This window comes from Oryctolagus cuniculus, chromosome 2 (assembly GCF_051225735.1).
Source record: "Oryctolagus cuniculus isolate XC-2025 breed Fujian yellow rabbit chromosome 2, ASM5122573v1, whole genome shotgun sequence".
Lineage (NCBI taxonomy): Eukaryota > Metazoa > Chordata > Mammalia > Lagomorpha > Leporidae > Oryctolagus > Oryctolagus cuniculus.
Genome location: NC_142868.1, coordinates 124441083 through 124457329, shown reverse-complemented (window position 1 = coordinate 124457329; position 16247 = coordinate 124441083). Strand labels below are relative to the sequence as shown.

Genomic DNA, 16247 nt, shown 5'->3' with positions numbered 1-16247 from the left:
CATAGTCCAGATGTATTTCCAAAGTTACATTAGCTATTCTTTTAACTCAAATCTCATTATAATTATGCATTCCATCGTATAATGTTATTGTTGAGGAGAAAACTTCACTAATACCATTTGTCCCAAATTGTACATCTCCTCCCTCTCTTATTTCCACTCTTATATTTAGCAGTTTCACTTTTCAGTTAAATTTCAACACCTAAGAATAATTGTGTATTAATTACAGAGTTCAACCATCCTACTCTGCCTTCCAAATGCATTATCAGGAAACTGTATTGAAAGTGAAGCAGCCAGGACTCAAACCATTACTCCAATATGGGATGTTGGTATTGCAAGTGGCAGCTTAATTCTCTGTGTCAAAATACTGGTCCCTTTCATTCTTATTTTCTTTCCAAACTCTTCTTACGAATGTAATTGAGATAAATTTTCTCCAATTTCCAGACAGAGAGAGAAAGAGAGATAGATAGAGAGAAAGAGAGAGAGGGCAAAATTTAAATAGAGTATCAAATAAATAAGTGCCTATGAAAAAAAGAACACAAGTAAATTATTCTCTAATTAATTAGAAAGAAAAAGAAAAAGAATCCTGCAACAGTTTATTGATTTTTCCATATAAAGTGGCTTGAAAGAGAATTTCTCCTGTTTGTTTTAGTTGGGTTAAAAGAGGTACTATAAATCATAGAAATATGAAGAAGAATTATCATTTTACAGTCACTGAAGGATAGAAAACAATAGAACCGAGAAGAACCCTGTCAGTTGATGTTATGAAATAAGTTAGTATAAACTGAGAAGACATAACCATAGCACAAGTCCTATAGGAAAGGGGATTTGTGTTTTTGTTATCGTTAGTATTATTGTTAGTTTTTATTAATATAAAGAGAACAAATTCCATGTATTTCATAGATACAACCCTAAGAAGATAATTGTATTTCCCTCCCTCACTTTCTCCTTCCTCTCATCCTCCTCCTTCTTTCCTTCATTTCTTCCTTCTTCTTGTCTCCTTTCTTTTATATGCTTTTTATTTTTTACAAAAACATAATTTCAATCCACTCTATATTCACAGGCTTAATGCACCACTAACTATAATATTCAACAAGTAAAATAAAGACCATAGTTCCATGGGAGTATAAGTAAGAGCTAAAAACACCACTCAGATTACAAGGTGTCCATTTCATTCCTACACTTTTTTTTTGGTATTCTGCACTAAATATAACGTATCAGAGGAAACATGTGATATTTCTCTTTTTGGATTGTCTTATTTTATTAAGCATAATCATTTCCAGTTCTACCCATTTTGTTTCAAAAGGCAAGATTTCATTCTTTTTGATGGCTGAGTAGTATTCCACAGTGTATAATACATCTTCTTTATCCTTTCATCAGTTGATGGACATCTGGATTGGTTCCATGTCATAGCTATTGTAAATTGAACTCCAATAAACATGGTAGTACAAATAACTTTTTCATATGCTGCTTTCACTTCATTTGAGTAAATTCTCATGAGTGGGATGGCTGGGTCATATGGTGTATCTATTTTCAGATGTCTGAGGAATCTCCATACTATCTTCCACAATGACTTCTCAAGTTTACATTCCCACCAACAGTGTATTGGCGTATATTTTTCCCTGCAAATTTACCAAGCTCTGTTATGAGTTTCAGTTATCTCTTAGTGGAGTGCTTTGGTTCCCCCTATATATAGGATCATGACATTTGCAAACAGGGATACTTTTACTTCCTCCTTTCCAATTTGCATTCATTGAATTTCCTTTTCTTCCCTAATGGTCTGACTGCAACTCCCATAATTATATTGAATAGCAATGGTGAAACTGGTCATCCTTGTCTGCTTCTGGATGTTAGTGGAAATGCTTCAGAATCTTCCCCATTCCATAGAAGCTGACTATGGGTTTGTCATTTATTGCCTTGGTTTTGTAAGGAATGTTCATTCTGTACTCAATTTGCTTAAGGTATTTTAACAAATGCTTTCTCTGCATCTATTGAGATAATCATAATTTTTAATTCTTCATTTTTTAAAAGATTTATTTATTTATTTTAAAGTTAGAACTATGGAGAAAGAGAGGGAGAGACAGAGAATCTTCCATATATTGTTTCACTTCCCAGATGGCCACAACAGCCAGGGGTAGGCCAGACTGAAGCCAGGAACCAGAAGCTTCTTCCAGGTATCTACATGGTTAACATATTTCATTGCTTTTCCTAGGCCATTAGCAGGGAGTTGGATCATAAATGGAGCATCTTGGACATGAGCCACTGCCCATATGGGAGGCTGGCATTACAGGTGGCAGCTTTACCCATTGTTTCACAATGCCAGCCCTCTTCAATTTATTAATGTGATGTATCACATTTATTGATTTGCATATTCACATATGTTGAATCATCCATGCGAACCAGAAATAAATGCCATTCCATCTGGGTGAATGATCTTTCTGATATGTTATTGGATTCTATTAGCTAATATTTTGTTGAGGATTTTTGAATCTATGTTTTTTTTCCCCAAAGAAACCAATTATTTAATGAGTACAAATTTCATAAGTACAACTTAGGAATATAGTGATTCTTCACATCATATCGCCCTCCCACCCTACCTTCTCCTCCCTCTCCCATTCCCAGTCCCATTCTCCATTAAGAAAGAAAACAACAAAAAACTGTTCCTTGTCAGTGAAGACAAGGGCTGTTCAAGTCATCACTTCTCAAATGTCAAATTCACTTCTACAGAGTTCCTTTTAGGTACTCTGTTAGTTATCACAGATCAGGGAAAACACGATATTTGTCCCTTTGGGACTGGCTTATTTCATTAAGAATGATGTTTTCTAGATTCATCAATTTTGTTGCAAATAACCGATTTCATTTTTTTTTATCACAATGTAGTATTCCATTGAGTACATATCCCATAATTTCATTATCCAATCTACAGTTAATGGGCATTTAGATTGATCCCATGTCTAGGATACTGTGAATTGATCTGCAATAAACATGGAGGTGCAAATAATTTTTTATTTGCTGATTTCATTTCTCTTGGGTAAATTCCCAGGAGTGGAATGGCTGGGCTATATGGTAGGTCTATATTCAGATTTCTGAGGTATCTTCAAACTGAATTCCATAGTGGTTTTACAAGTTTACATTCCCAACAACAGCAGATTAGGGTAGTTTCCCCCCACATGCTCACAAGCATTTGTTGTTTGTTTATTGCTGAATAAAAGTCATGCTAACCGGGTGAGGTGAAACATCATTGTGCTTTTTGTGTGCATTTCCCTGATGGTTAATGATCCTGAGCATTTTTTCATTTGTTTGTTGGCCATTTGGATTCTTCTTTTGAAAATGTCTATTTAAGTTCTTGGCCCATTTCTTAAATGGGTTATTTGTTTTGTTGTTGTGGCGTTTCTTGATCTCTAAATATATTCTGCTAATTAATTCTTTATCAGTTGCATTGCTTCCAAATAATTTCTCCCATTCTGTTGGTTGCCTCTTCACTTTCCTGAGTGTTTCTTTTGCAGTACAGAAGCTTCTCAATTTGATGTAATCCCATTTGTTGATTTTAGCTTTGATTGCCTGTGCCTCTGAGGATTTTTCTAAGAAATTGTTGCCTGTGTCAATGTCATTCCGGGTTTCCCCAATGTTCTCTAATAATTTGATGGTTATCAGGTCATAGATTTAGGTCTTTAATACATTTGAATGGGGGGCCAGTGCCGTGGCTCACTTGGTTAATCATCCACCTGCGGTGCCGGCATCCCATATGGCACTGGGTTCTAGTCCCAGCTGCTTCTCTTCTAGTCTAGCTCTCTGCTGTGGCCCAGGGAGGCAGTGGAGGATGGCCCAAGTGCTTGGGCCCCTGCACCCTCATGGGAGACCAGGAGGAAGCACTTGGCTCCTGGCTTTGGATCGGCATGGTGCGCCGGCCATAGCGCACTTGGGGGGTGAACTAATGGAAGGAAGACTTTTCTCTCTGTCTCTCTCTCTCACTGTCTAACTATGCCTGTATAAAAAATACATTTGGATTTTTATGTAAGGTGTAACGTAGGGTTCCTGGTTCATACTCCTGCATGTGGAAATCCAGTTTTCCTAGCACCATTTTTGGAAGAGGCTGTCCTTGCTCCAGGAATTAGTTTTAAGTCCTTGATCAAATATAAGTTGGTTGTAGATGTTTGGATTGATTTCTGGTATTTCTATTCTGTTCCATTGGTCTATCCATCTGTTTTTGTGCCAGTACCAAGCTGTTTTGATTTTAACTGCCTTGTAGTATATCTTAAAATCTGTTATTGTGATGCCTCCCACATTGTTTTGGTTGTATAAGATTTCTTTAGTTATTCAAGGTCTCCTGTGCTTCCATTTGAATTTCAGCATCATTTTTTTCTATATTTGATAAGAATGTCTTTGGTATTTTGATTGGTATCACATTAAATATGTAAATTGCCTTTGATGATGTTGATTCTTCCAATCCATGAACATGGAAGATTTCCCCATTTTTTGCATTTTCTTCTATTTCTTTCTTAAATGTTTTGTAATTCTCATCATAGAGATTTTTGACATCCTTGGTTAAATTTATTCCAAGGTATTTTTTTTGTAACTATTGTGAATGGGATCGATCTTCGAACTTCTTCTTCACCATGGCTTTGTCTGTGTATACAAAGGCTGTTGATTTTATATATTAATTTGATATCCTGCTACTTTACCAAACTCTTCTATGGGTTCCAATAATCTCTTGGTGAGTCTTTTGGATCTGCTATATATAGAATCATATTATCTGCAAATAGGAATAGCTTGACTTCCTCATTCCCAATTTGAATCCCTTAGATTTCTTTTCTTTTCTAATCACTCTAAAACTTTCAGTACTATATTGAACAGCAATTTGAGAGTGGGCATCCTTGTCTGATTCTGGATCTCAGAAGGAATACTTCCAACTTTTCCCCATTCAGTAGAATGCTGGCTGTTTGTCATAAATTGCCTTGATTGTGTTGAGGAATGTTCCTTATATACCGAGTTTGCTTGGAGTTTTCATCATGAAATGGTGTTGTATTTCATCAAATGCATTCTCTGCATCTATTGAGATAATCATATAGTTTTTATTCTTAAGTTTGTTAATGTGATGTATCACATTGACTGATTTTCGCATGTTGAACCATCTTTGCATACCAGGGATTAATTCCACTTGGTCCAGGTGAATGATCTTTCTGATGTGTTGTTGGATTTGATAGGCCAGAATTTTTTTGAGGATTTGTGCATCTATGTTTATCAGGGAACTTGGTCTTCAATTCTCTTTCTCTGTTGCATCTTTTTCAGGTTTAGGAATTAAGGTGATGCTAGCATCATAGAATTTGAGAGGATTCCCTCCCTTTCAATTGTTTTGAATAAATTGAGAAGAGGAGTTCTTCTTTTTTTTCTGTAGAAATTGGTGTTTATTTTCCATCAACCTCATTTCCATGTTTGCTTCAGAAACTGTGACAAACAGCTTAAGACTACTCAGTGGTTGTTCCTACCCACTTGGTGGCCTGAGCTGTGGGTGCTGCAGACCAGTCTTCAGTGGCAGGCTGAGCACTCCAGTCTTCAGTGGGGAACTGCTGAGTAGGCACAGAGGGCACCTGCATGCCTTTGGACCAGTCAGCAACCTCATGCTGAATAGCAGTGTACTCAGGCGCTGGAGCTGTCCATTCACCCTTAAAGTCTTCCTTGATCACAGCTTTTTCAGCAATTGCCTGCTCTTATTTTTCAATCTCTTCAGGATACCTGTAGAAGTAGAGATCAGGCATGACCTCCCATGGGTGTTCACATGAGATGATACCAGACATGTGCAGAACCTCCTGGGTCACCATCTACCACATCAGACCCACTGAGTGGGCTCCCTTTTTGTTGCATGGGATAGAAATGTCCACATAGTGCAGAGGAGAGTCTGTGTTACGAAGAACAATGATAGACAGGTTCACATAAGATGCCTCTGTGAGAGACTGCTGGTCAGCCCGAGGATCAGTAACCACCAGAAGCCGTGGTTCCTGGAAGGCTGCTTGGATCTGGTTAGTGAGAGTTTTGGGTGTGAAGCAACCAGCAATAGGAGTAGCTCCAGTTTCAGCAGCAAACTTCAGCACAGCCCCCTGGCCAGTGTTCCTGGAGGATATCACACTGACATCAGCAGGCTTTTCAATGGCCACAATAGCATGGGCCACAAACAGAAGCTTCTCCCAGGTCCTCTTCAGATTGATGATGTACATGCCATCACTTTTCCTTTTGTAGATGTACTGTTCCATCTGAAAGTCAAGGTTGGTGCCACCTAGATGGGTTCCTGCTGCAAGGAACTTGACATCATTCTCCTTCATTTACAGGACATCAAGAGCTCTGGACATTGTGACAGCTTCCTCTTAACTTATGCCAGGAATCAAGAACAACACTGTATAGATCCATTGCCAGGGAGTGCAGAAAGGCTAGTTCTTCTTTAAATGTCTGGTAGAATTCAGCAGTGAAGCCATCTGGTCCTGGGCTTTTCTTCATTGGGAGGGTGTTTATTATTGATTCAGTTTCAATCCTGGTAATAGATTTGTTTAGGTTTTCTATGTCTTCATGGCTCACAGGTAGATTGTATATGTCCAGGAATCTATCCATTTCTTCTAGATATCCCAGTCAGTTGGCATACGCTCTTTATAGTAATCTCAGATGATTATTTTTATTTATGCGGTATCTGTTGCTACAGTTCGCTTTTCATCTCTCATTTTATTGGTTTTGGTCTTCTCCTTTTTTTGGTTAGTTGGGGCAATGATGTGTCAATATTGTTTATTTAAATAAAAAATTCACTCAGCTCTTCATTTTGCTGATCTTTTGTATTGTGTTTTTGGTTTCAATTGTGTTGATTTCTTCTGTAATTTTAATTATTTCTTTTCTCCTTCTAGTATTGTGTTTGGTTTGCTGTTGTTTTTCTAGATCCTTGATTTGCATGGCGAGTTAATTTATTTGGTGTCTTTCCAATTTCTTGATATAGACACCAGTTGCTATAAACTTTTTTTTTTTTTTTTTTGACAGGCAGAGTGGACAGTGAGAGAGAGAGACAGAGAGAAAGGTTTTCCTTTTGCCCTTGGTTCACCCTCCAATGGCCGCCGCGGCCGGCGCGCTGTGGCCAGCGCACCACACTGATCTGATGGCAGGAGCCAGGAGCCAGGTGCTTTTCCTGGTCTCCCATGGGGTGCAGGGCCCAAGCACCTGGGCCATCCTCCACTGCACTCTCTGGCGACAGCAGAGAGCTGGCCTGGAAGAGGGGCAACCAGGACAGAATCCGGCGCCCTGACCGGGACTAGAACCTGGTGTGCCAGCGCCGCTAGGCGGAGGATTAGCCTTGTGAGCCGCGGCGCCAGCTAAACTTTTTAAAAAATATTTATTTTATTTATTTAAGATAGAGTTGTAGAGAGAGGTAGAGGCAGAGAAAGAGGTCTTCCATTCATTGGTTCACTCCCCAGATAGCTGCAATGGCCTGAACTGCGCTGATCCAAAGCCAGCAGCCAGGAGCCTCTTCTGGGTTTCCCATGCAGGTGCAGGGGCCCACAGACTTGTGCCATCTTCTACTGCTTTCCAAGGCCATAGCAGAGATCTGGATCAGAAGAGGAGCAGTTGGGACAGTATGGGATACCAGGACTTTAACCCATTGTGCCACAGTGTCGGCCCCTGCTATAAACGTTTAACACTGCCTTTGCTGTATCCCATAAATTGTGATAAGTTGTATTGTTGTCATCATGTTTCCAGAAAGTTTTTTATTTCTCTTTTTATTTCTTCTATGACCCACTGTTAATTCAGGAGCATGTTGCTTTGTCTCCATGTGTTTGCATTCCTTAGTTGCTGATTTCCAGTTTCATTCCATTGTTGTCCAAGAAGATGCATGGTATGATTTTATTTATTTATTTTTTAATTTGCTGAGACTTGCTTGATGGCCTCACATGTTTTCAACCCAGAAAAAGTGTAGTTCTCTTTCTTTGTTATATATTTTTCTGGTTTTGGAATTAAGGTGATGCTGGCCTCACAGAAGGAGTTTGAGAGGATTCCCTTCTTTCATATATTTTGCATACTTTAAGAAGAATTGGAGTTAATACTTTAAAAGTTTGGTAGAATTCAACACTTAAGCCATTTGGTCCTTGGATTTTCTTTGTTGGGAGGGTCTTTATTACTGCTTCAATCTGTTGACCAGTTTTGAGAAGAAAGAGAATGTTCAGGAGTTTTCAACAGGGTGGATATACAAGGTTTCACTTGGAAATGATATTAGATGTATATATCTTCTTTATACCTTGTTTTGCAAGCTACCTATCTGACAAAGGATTAGTATCAAAATATATTGGCAACTTAAAAAATTCAACACCAACAACAAACATAATCAATCCAGTTGAGAAATTGCCAAGGATCTCCATGGACAATTCTAAAAGAACAAACACTAATGGCCAATGAATATGTGAAAATGGCTCAACATCACTAACCATCAGGGAAATGCTATTCAAAACCACAATGAGATATCACCTCACCCCTGGCAGAACACTATAATCCAAGAGACAGATGGAACAAATGCAGGAGAGGATTTGGAGAAATAGGAACACTTATACATTGTTGATGGAAATGTAAATTAACACAGCCACTGTGGAAAGAAGTATGAAGGAGAGATTAAGTGAAATAGTGAAGTTAGCAAAGAAGGGTTTCAGAAAGAATGATGAACAGACCAAAAACCCCATTGTGTTTACTTGTAATGAGATCATGGTAAGTTGCGACACATGCAGACTTAGTGGACTCCTTATGTATTGGGGAGTTAGAAGACTTCAAATAAACAGCACAATTTTGGCATATTAGCATTTCTCCAAAAGTTATGTGTTTGACATGATAATGAAAAAAATAAGACAAATTATAGGGGTATGGGATCCTTCTGTTTGTTATTCTTATTTTTCTAAATATTAACTATTCATTTGAAAGGTAGGAAGATGGAGAGGGAGAACAAGAGAGAGAGAGAGAGAGCGCGAGAGAGAATCCTCCATCTAAGGATTCATTCTCCAAAGTACTACAATAGCCAGAGCTGTGTCACTGTGAAGCCAGGAGTCCAGAATACCACATGGGTGACAGGGACCCTTGTATTTGGGCTATCTTCTGCTGCTTCCCTAGATGCATTAGCAGGAAGCTAGATTGAAAATTGAACAACCAGGGCTCAAACCAGTGCTCCAATATAAGATGCCAAAATCACAAGTGTAACTTTAATCCACTGTGCTATAATTCCAGCTACTTGTTTTTTAATTTAAAATTTCTGTAGATTTCATATGTGTGTAAGTTTAAAATAAGGGTATGAAAAAAGGGAAAATTAAAAATACAGAAGCTTTTAGATATTCCATCTTCAATGAAAAGATGTGTGAATATTCTAGAGAAAGTTCATGAGGAGAGGGAAAAGACTGAAAAATAAAATGGCAGGAACAATCATTTAAGAGAAGTAACAAATCCAGCTCTGAGAGTAGAAGACAGAATGAAGATACAATGGATATATTCACAGCTTTAAGTCGGTTAAGGAAAAATAACTGATATTTTCTATTTCCTTGTGAAATAGTAAATAAGGTCATTTGGGGGTAGAAGAGTAGGCAGAATAAGCCACATTATTAATTTCACCTGAGTATTAAATCTAAAAGGCATCTGTACTTAAATAGAAAATTATAGAATAGGGCTAACATGAGAGAAACATTCTCTTATTTAGCCAAGAGCTATTTGCCCAACTGTAGCTCACCTACTTTCTTTTGTACAGCTGATGAGAGCATTGCTAAATGAACACTTTGCTTTTGCATTAAAATGTAAGACTGCCCTCTTTCTGCAGTAATTCAAACTGCAAGATTTTTGCACATGAATATAATGTTATATTGCTATAGTAATATTTTTCAACTGTGTGAATTGTAAAATTATAGATTTCCATCATTTTTTCAATTTCTCTATTATGTTAGTAGTTTATTTTACTATAAACTTCATGTTTAGTTGTTGTATGTGTGTGAGGGAAAAGGAAAGATAGAAACAGAGAGACAGAAAGAAAGAACAAGAGAGAAAGGAGGGGGAAGGAGGGAGACAGAATATACTTAAACAAGACATCGGGCATACAAAACTTGACTGAAACCAATTAAAAATTAAGATCATGCAATTTATTCTTTTCCTAGAAATATAACTCAAAGTACAACTATAAATTAGCATTCTCTTTTATTGTGAAAACAGTGTCTGATTTAGCCCTGCATCTTGTACATCTTCAAGCAAGTATTAGGAATATATTTCAATGTTTCACACTCATAATTTTCCATAAGTTTTGGTTTGGATGCTTTGCAGTCAGAAACATGCACAGCTCAAGTGTGACTTCCTAGGCTGTCAAGCGACTAATGTGACCAATTAGTTGGCTTTATTTGGAAATACCAACATTATGCCTATATTAAAGTGTTGCTACATAAGTCTCTTTCATCCACTCTCTTATTTTTTAACTAATTGAGCCAGAAGGAATGTGTTATACATATTAGTTGTTTTGCATATAAATTGGAAATTATTCCTTTCCCTACCTGGTATTGTTAATAATTTTTCCTCTACTATTGTCTAAACAGCAGTCTCCATGCTTAGATGAGACCTATCCAAATTATTGGAAAATTATAACATTTGCTGACAACCTTCTTAGAAATCAATCAAACTTCCCCAAGAGAAAATTATATTTTAAAGGAAGCTTTATAACTTGGATGGCTTCAAAGGTCAAGTTATTCCTGTTCAATTTAAGGACATATTCTGGAGTCAATCAATGTTAATTCAACCTAAGACTTTAGTCCTCCATTTCACCTCCTACATTAACTAGCATAGTTAAACTGCTGCTGGAGGCTGGCATTGTGGCACAGCAAGTAAAGCTGCTGCCTGCAGTGACGGTGCTGATTCATGCCAGGATGCTCCAGTTCCATCCAGCTCTCTGCTGATGGCTTGGGAAAAGCAGCAGAGGCTGGTCCAAGTGTTTGGGCTCCTGCCACCCATGTCCTGCCACCCACGTCCTGCCACCCATGTGGGAGACTCAGATGAACCAGCAGATGGAAGTTCTCTCTCAGTAATTTTCAACTAAAATATCTTAAAAAAAAAAAAAAAAAAAAAAAAAAAAAAAACCTTCACTGCTAAGCCAAATGTTGATTACCTTTTTCTTATGGGCAAAGCACTCCACCTAGATTTTCTTTTATTTTATAATTTATATTAATTTAAAAAATAATTATTTCTTTGTATTGAGTTTAATTTTTTAAAAACTTACCCATATGCTTTTGTGTTAGATAATGAATCTCATGGCTTTTGAAAAGTAGTCACCTGGGATTATGTCTGAGTGTTTAGTTAATCCACAGTTCCAAAGAGTTGGTCAAAGTCACTTAAAAGAAAGAGTGACTTAGAACTCAAAGCACATAAAAAGAAGTCTGCTTTCAGTCTCTCTGCCATTAATACCATGACGTTGTCCTGAATTAGATGCCTATTCTATCTTGATGTTTATTTTTTGTCATAATACTTCCCATGATGTTCTCTGGAATTCCGGATGACTTGTTGTAACTTTTGACTTATATATCTAGTGATCTGTTTGGATAGATTTCTGTTTTTCTGTTTTAGCAATGCTCAAAGCCTAGTGTAATTAGCCTAGTGTAATTCCCTCAAATAACATCATAGGCTTCATTGTATCAATTGTATGCAAAAGTAGACACAGGAAAATAAAAAAAGTCAGCAGAAAATGAAATTAAAAGATAGTTTATTTTGGTGCAAAAATGTTTGAAATGCATGCACACAAGTGGTCTTCAAAAAATGTATGAAAATGCATGTTATGAAAACAATTTATGGATTTAAAAATGTTTGTGCTTCAAAATACTTTTTTAGCCCATTTCAACACACTTTTTGAAGTTTCCTCATACAGCTAAAATTGCCTAATGCCCATGGGAAACTGCTGATACTTTTCAACAACAAATTTATCTAGATAAAATGTAAAATCAGATTGTTCCAGTGCATTAAAGGTAAATATATCAATTTTCCTTGTCAAAAGAAGACAGAAAAATTGGATAATTGTGGTGCTATCAAATATATTATTATTGGATGATCTCCCTCCTGAAAGAATTAGAATCGTCCTTTATTTTTCAAGCAAATATGAGACATAGTTGTGCATCACTTCTCTGTGGAAAACACACACAAATAAACATATACTGCATATATAAAATTATGTACACATTTTATAAAGTAAAATATTTCATGTGTGTAAGTGTTTGAAAAATAAATGAGAATGGATACCCAAGTTACAGAATGAAGTTAGTGAAGCTGATACTCTATACTGTAGGTCTTTTGCTTCAAAGGACTTCAGCCTTGTCAGTACTAAAATATGTTTTTATTGATTAATTGATGATTAATAGCTTAGGCACTTTTCATTATTATAAATATATTCTCAGGGTGGACATTTGGCAAAAGGGTGATTAAGACCCCTTTTGGGGATGCCTCCATCCCACAACAGATTGATTGTGTTTGATCTCTGGTTCTAGTTCCAAATTCAGCATCCTACTAATGTGTACTCTGGGTGAAAGGCCACCACAAAACACACCAAACACCGAAGTTAAAGGACAAGTTTATTGTCAGGGGTAGGGGGACCAATGGGGTGGAAAGAGGGGTTGAGAGAGAGAATGTACAGGAAAGCAGGTCTTGTTATAGCGTTGCAGGGGTAGGGGAGTGGGAGCAGCAAATCTTGTTATAGTTGGGGTGGAGTTGGTGCTTATAGTTGGGCCATTTGGTTACCTGACTTCTAGTAAGCCAAGCTGGATTTTGGAGAGGCTGAAACTTATTGTACAAGATGGTGACTTGGCCAGAGCCTAAAATGGCAGCCAAGATTCAAGATGGCACCTCAGATAAGGCAGCACGGGTTTTATTAACACTGAGAGGCATAGCAGGATGGCTCAAGTACTTGGGTTCATGACATTCACATGGGAGACTCTGATTGAGTTCCTGGCTTCTGGCTCTGGTCCATTCCAGCCATGGTTGTGGTAGGCATTTGAGGAGTGAACAAGAGGATAGAAGAACTCTCCCTCTGTCTCTTTCCATCTCCATGTCTTTCAAATAAACAAATAAATAAATATTATCAAAAATTATTTAAAAATTTGTACAGAAGTAATATATACCATTTAATCCATAATATTCACATATTAAAGATGCTTCATGACTTCAAATTTTTCTTTATTTTTTAAAATGTTTATTTATTTGAAAGGCAAAATTACAGAGAGAGAGAGAGAGAGAGAGAGAGAATGGAGAGAGAGCTATCTTCCATCTGCTGATTCATTCTCCTGATGACTGTAACGGCTGACGGTGGCAGGGTCCAAAGAATTTGGACCATCTGCCGCTGCCTTCACAGGCTTATTATTAGGGACCTGAATTGGAAGTGGTGCAGCCAGGAATTCAACTGGCACTCAAATGGATGCTGCTAAAAGCTAAATGTTGAACTTCGATGTTAAATTCCTTTCACAACTTTCCTGTTACACAGTTTGTTTTCTAAATAGTTTACAAAATACTAAACAGAGCCTGTAGGTGGAATATCACAATTCCATCTGCCTACTTGATTGATGCCATGATCAGGCAGTGTGAATTTTATTTTGTAGTTGATGGAATTCAGTATTACTTTGATATTAATCAGAATAGCTCAGACTTCCCCAATTTTGATTGCTGGATAAGTTCAATTCTGAAAAAATGACATAGAGTAAGTTGTGGGAAAGATATAGACAGCACAGCAGTCTGATAATTATTTGCCCAAAATAATTTAATGAATACTTATCAGTTGAAGGATTTTATCTATGTGTGTATAATCCAAGGAAAAACAACTCTGGGATGGTCCCAGCCATACTGAAACTTTTTTCCTACCACTTGAGTATATTATACTACAACTCTACACTTTTTAGTCTTATTTATCAGAAAAATATCACCAGCAGAAATCTGGAGACAGAGAATAATTTTATAATTATTATTTTAGCAACAATTCTGTATCTTTGAATAAGTTGTTTACATGTAGTTTCTCCTATGTAGCAGTAGTATACATTATTATTTTATCATTATTAGTTGGTAATGTCTATTGAACTAGTTATTGATTGATAAAATAAAACACATATTATTATCAGTTGTATTGTTCCACTAAATGTACTTTTTGGCATAAAATAGTTATAGAATATTATCATGGAAAGTAATCCCAGAGTCCAAGTAGTATGAACCCAAATTTGCTATGAATTATTTCCCATTGAGGCAAAATGAATTATTAAAAGTCCCAAGTCAAGTACTTTGGAGTACATCTAGTTCTGTCAATGCATGGTGATGAAAAATGAGAAATCCTTGCATGCCTTATGTCTGAATGGCACATAGTTCAGTCTATCTTCTTGTCATTATGTGCTACACCTCCACAGTAGACTTTTCAAGATTTAGTGCCATTTTGAGAAACTATTTTTTGAACACCAATGACTTCCCAGTGCTTTTGTATTACTCAAGTATTTATTTTAAATTGATAATTGGCAAGCAATAAAAAGAAAAAAAATTACTGTTTGATTTTTCTGAATTACCAAAATACAAACTTTTATTAACTGAACATCAGCAGAAAATAAACTCAACTAGTTTGATATGTATATGAGTTTTTATAGTATAATAACAAGAAGATTATTTAATTTCTTTGTCAGTTCTACAAGCTGACATTAAAGTAATGCAATTCCTCCATGAGCCAGTAGCAACATTGCTATGAAATTTCTATAAAGGCAAGTAAGCAGCACACACTGCGACCTATCTCTGTGATACTCAGGTCATGAATAACTAAATTCATCATTGTTCTTTCCACCATCCAGTCAACTCAAAGAGATACTTTCAGACATTTTCTTGACAGCCACTGTTAATGGGCAGCTTTGACAAATGAAATGAAGTATATTTGAACACACTGGGTATGATAATTTTAACAATATTTGTTAATATTTTATATTATTTTATATATAATATATTTATTATAATACAATTCTATTATATAATATATATATATAATTCCAAGTGAGCATGTGCTGAACTGTACATCTCCTCCCTCTCTTATTCCTACTATTATATTTAACAAGGGTCACTTTTCAGTTAAATTTAAATGATTAAGAATAATTGTGTGTTAATTAAAGAGTTCAACAAATGGTGTAAATAGAACAAAAAACACTAAAAGGAATAAAATAGTAAGTTTTTCCTCAACAGTCAGGACAAGGGCTGATCAAATCATGGTTTTTCATAGTGTCTATTTCACTTTAACAGGTTTCCTTTTAGGTGCTCAATTAGCTGTCACCAATCAGGGAGAACATATGATATTTGTCCCTTTGGAACTGGCTTATTTCACTCAGCATGATGTGTTCCAGATTCCTCCATTTTGTTGCAAATGACTGGATTTCATTTTTTTTACTGCTGTATAGTATTCTATAGAGTATATATATCCCCTAATTTCTTTATCCTCTTCTGTTGATGGGCATTTAGATTGATTCCATGTCTTAGCTATTGTGAATTCAGCTGCAATAAACATTGAGGTGCACACAGCTCTTTTATTTGCCAATTTAATTTCCTTTGGGAAAATTCCAAGGGGTGGGATAGCTGAATATGGCCTTGTCTAAATATGATTGGAGTTAATGAACTCAAGAGGCTTCCATAGCCTTGGCAGCTCTTGACAAGAGCCTCGGTTGATTACTGACAACATAAATAAGAGTGTCAATTGTTAAATCAACAACGGGAGTCACTGTACAGCTGCTCCCCATGTAGGACCTCCGCCCTTAATGTGTTGTACTATGCAAATTAATGGTAAAACTACTACTCAAACAGCACTCTACACTTTGTGTGTCTTTATGAGTGCAGAATGTTGAAATCTTTACTTAATATATACTAAATTGATCTCTGTTTACAAATATAATTGAAAATGAATTGTGATGAAGCATGGGATGGCAAAGGGAGTGGGAGATGGGATGGTTGCGGTGGGAGGGAAGTTATTGGGGGAAAAGCTGCTATAATTCAAAAGTTGTACTTTGGAAATTTGTATTTATTAAATAAAAGTTGAAAAGAAAAAAAAATCAAGGAACCAAGAGCTCAAGATTGGTTTCTCTCTCTCTCTCTCTCTCTCTCTCTCTCTCTCTCTCTCTCTCTCTCTCTTTCACACACACTCTCACTCTCACTCTCATTCTCTCTATCTCTCAGTGTGTGCTACTTACCTGCCTTTATGGAAATCTCATAGCTGTGTTGCTACTGGCTTA

The 16247-nt window shown here is 36.7% G+C and overlaps 2 pseudogenes; one reads left to right on the top strand and one right to left on the bottom strand.

The window, feature by feature from the left end:
• Positions 1–5378: 5378 nt before the first annotated feature.
• On the bottom strand, positions 5379–6341 carry LOC149128038 (small ribosomal subunit protein uS2 pseudogene; annotated as a pseudogene).
• Positions 6342–8616: 2275 nt separating this feature from the next.
• The window catches only part of LOC149128037 (peptidyl-prolyl cis-trans isomerase FKBP1C-like), a 48195-nt pseudogene continuing 40564 nt past the window's right edge, over positions 8617–16247 (top strand).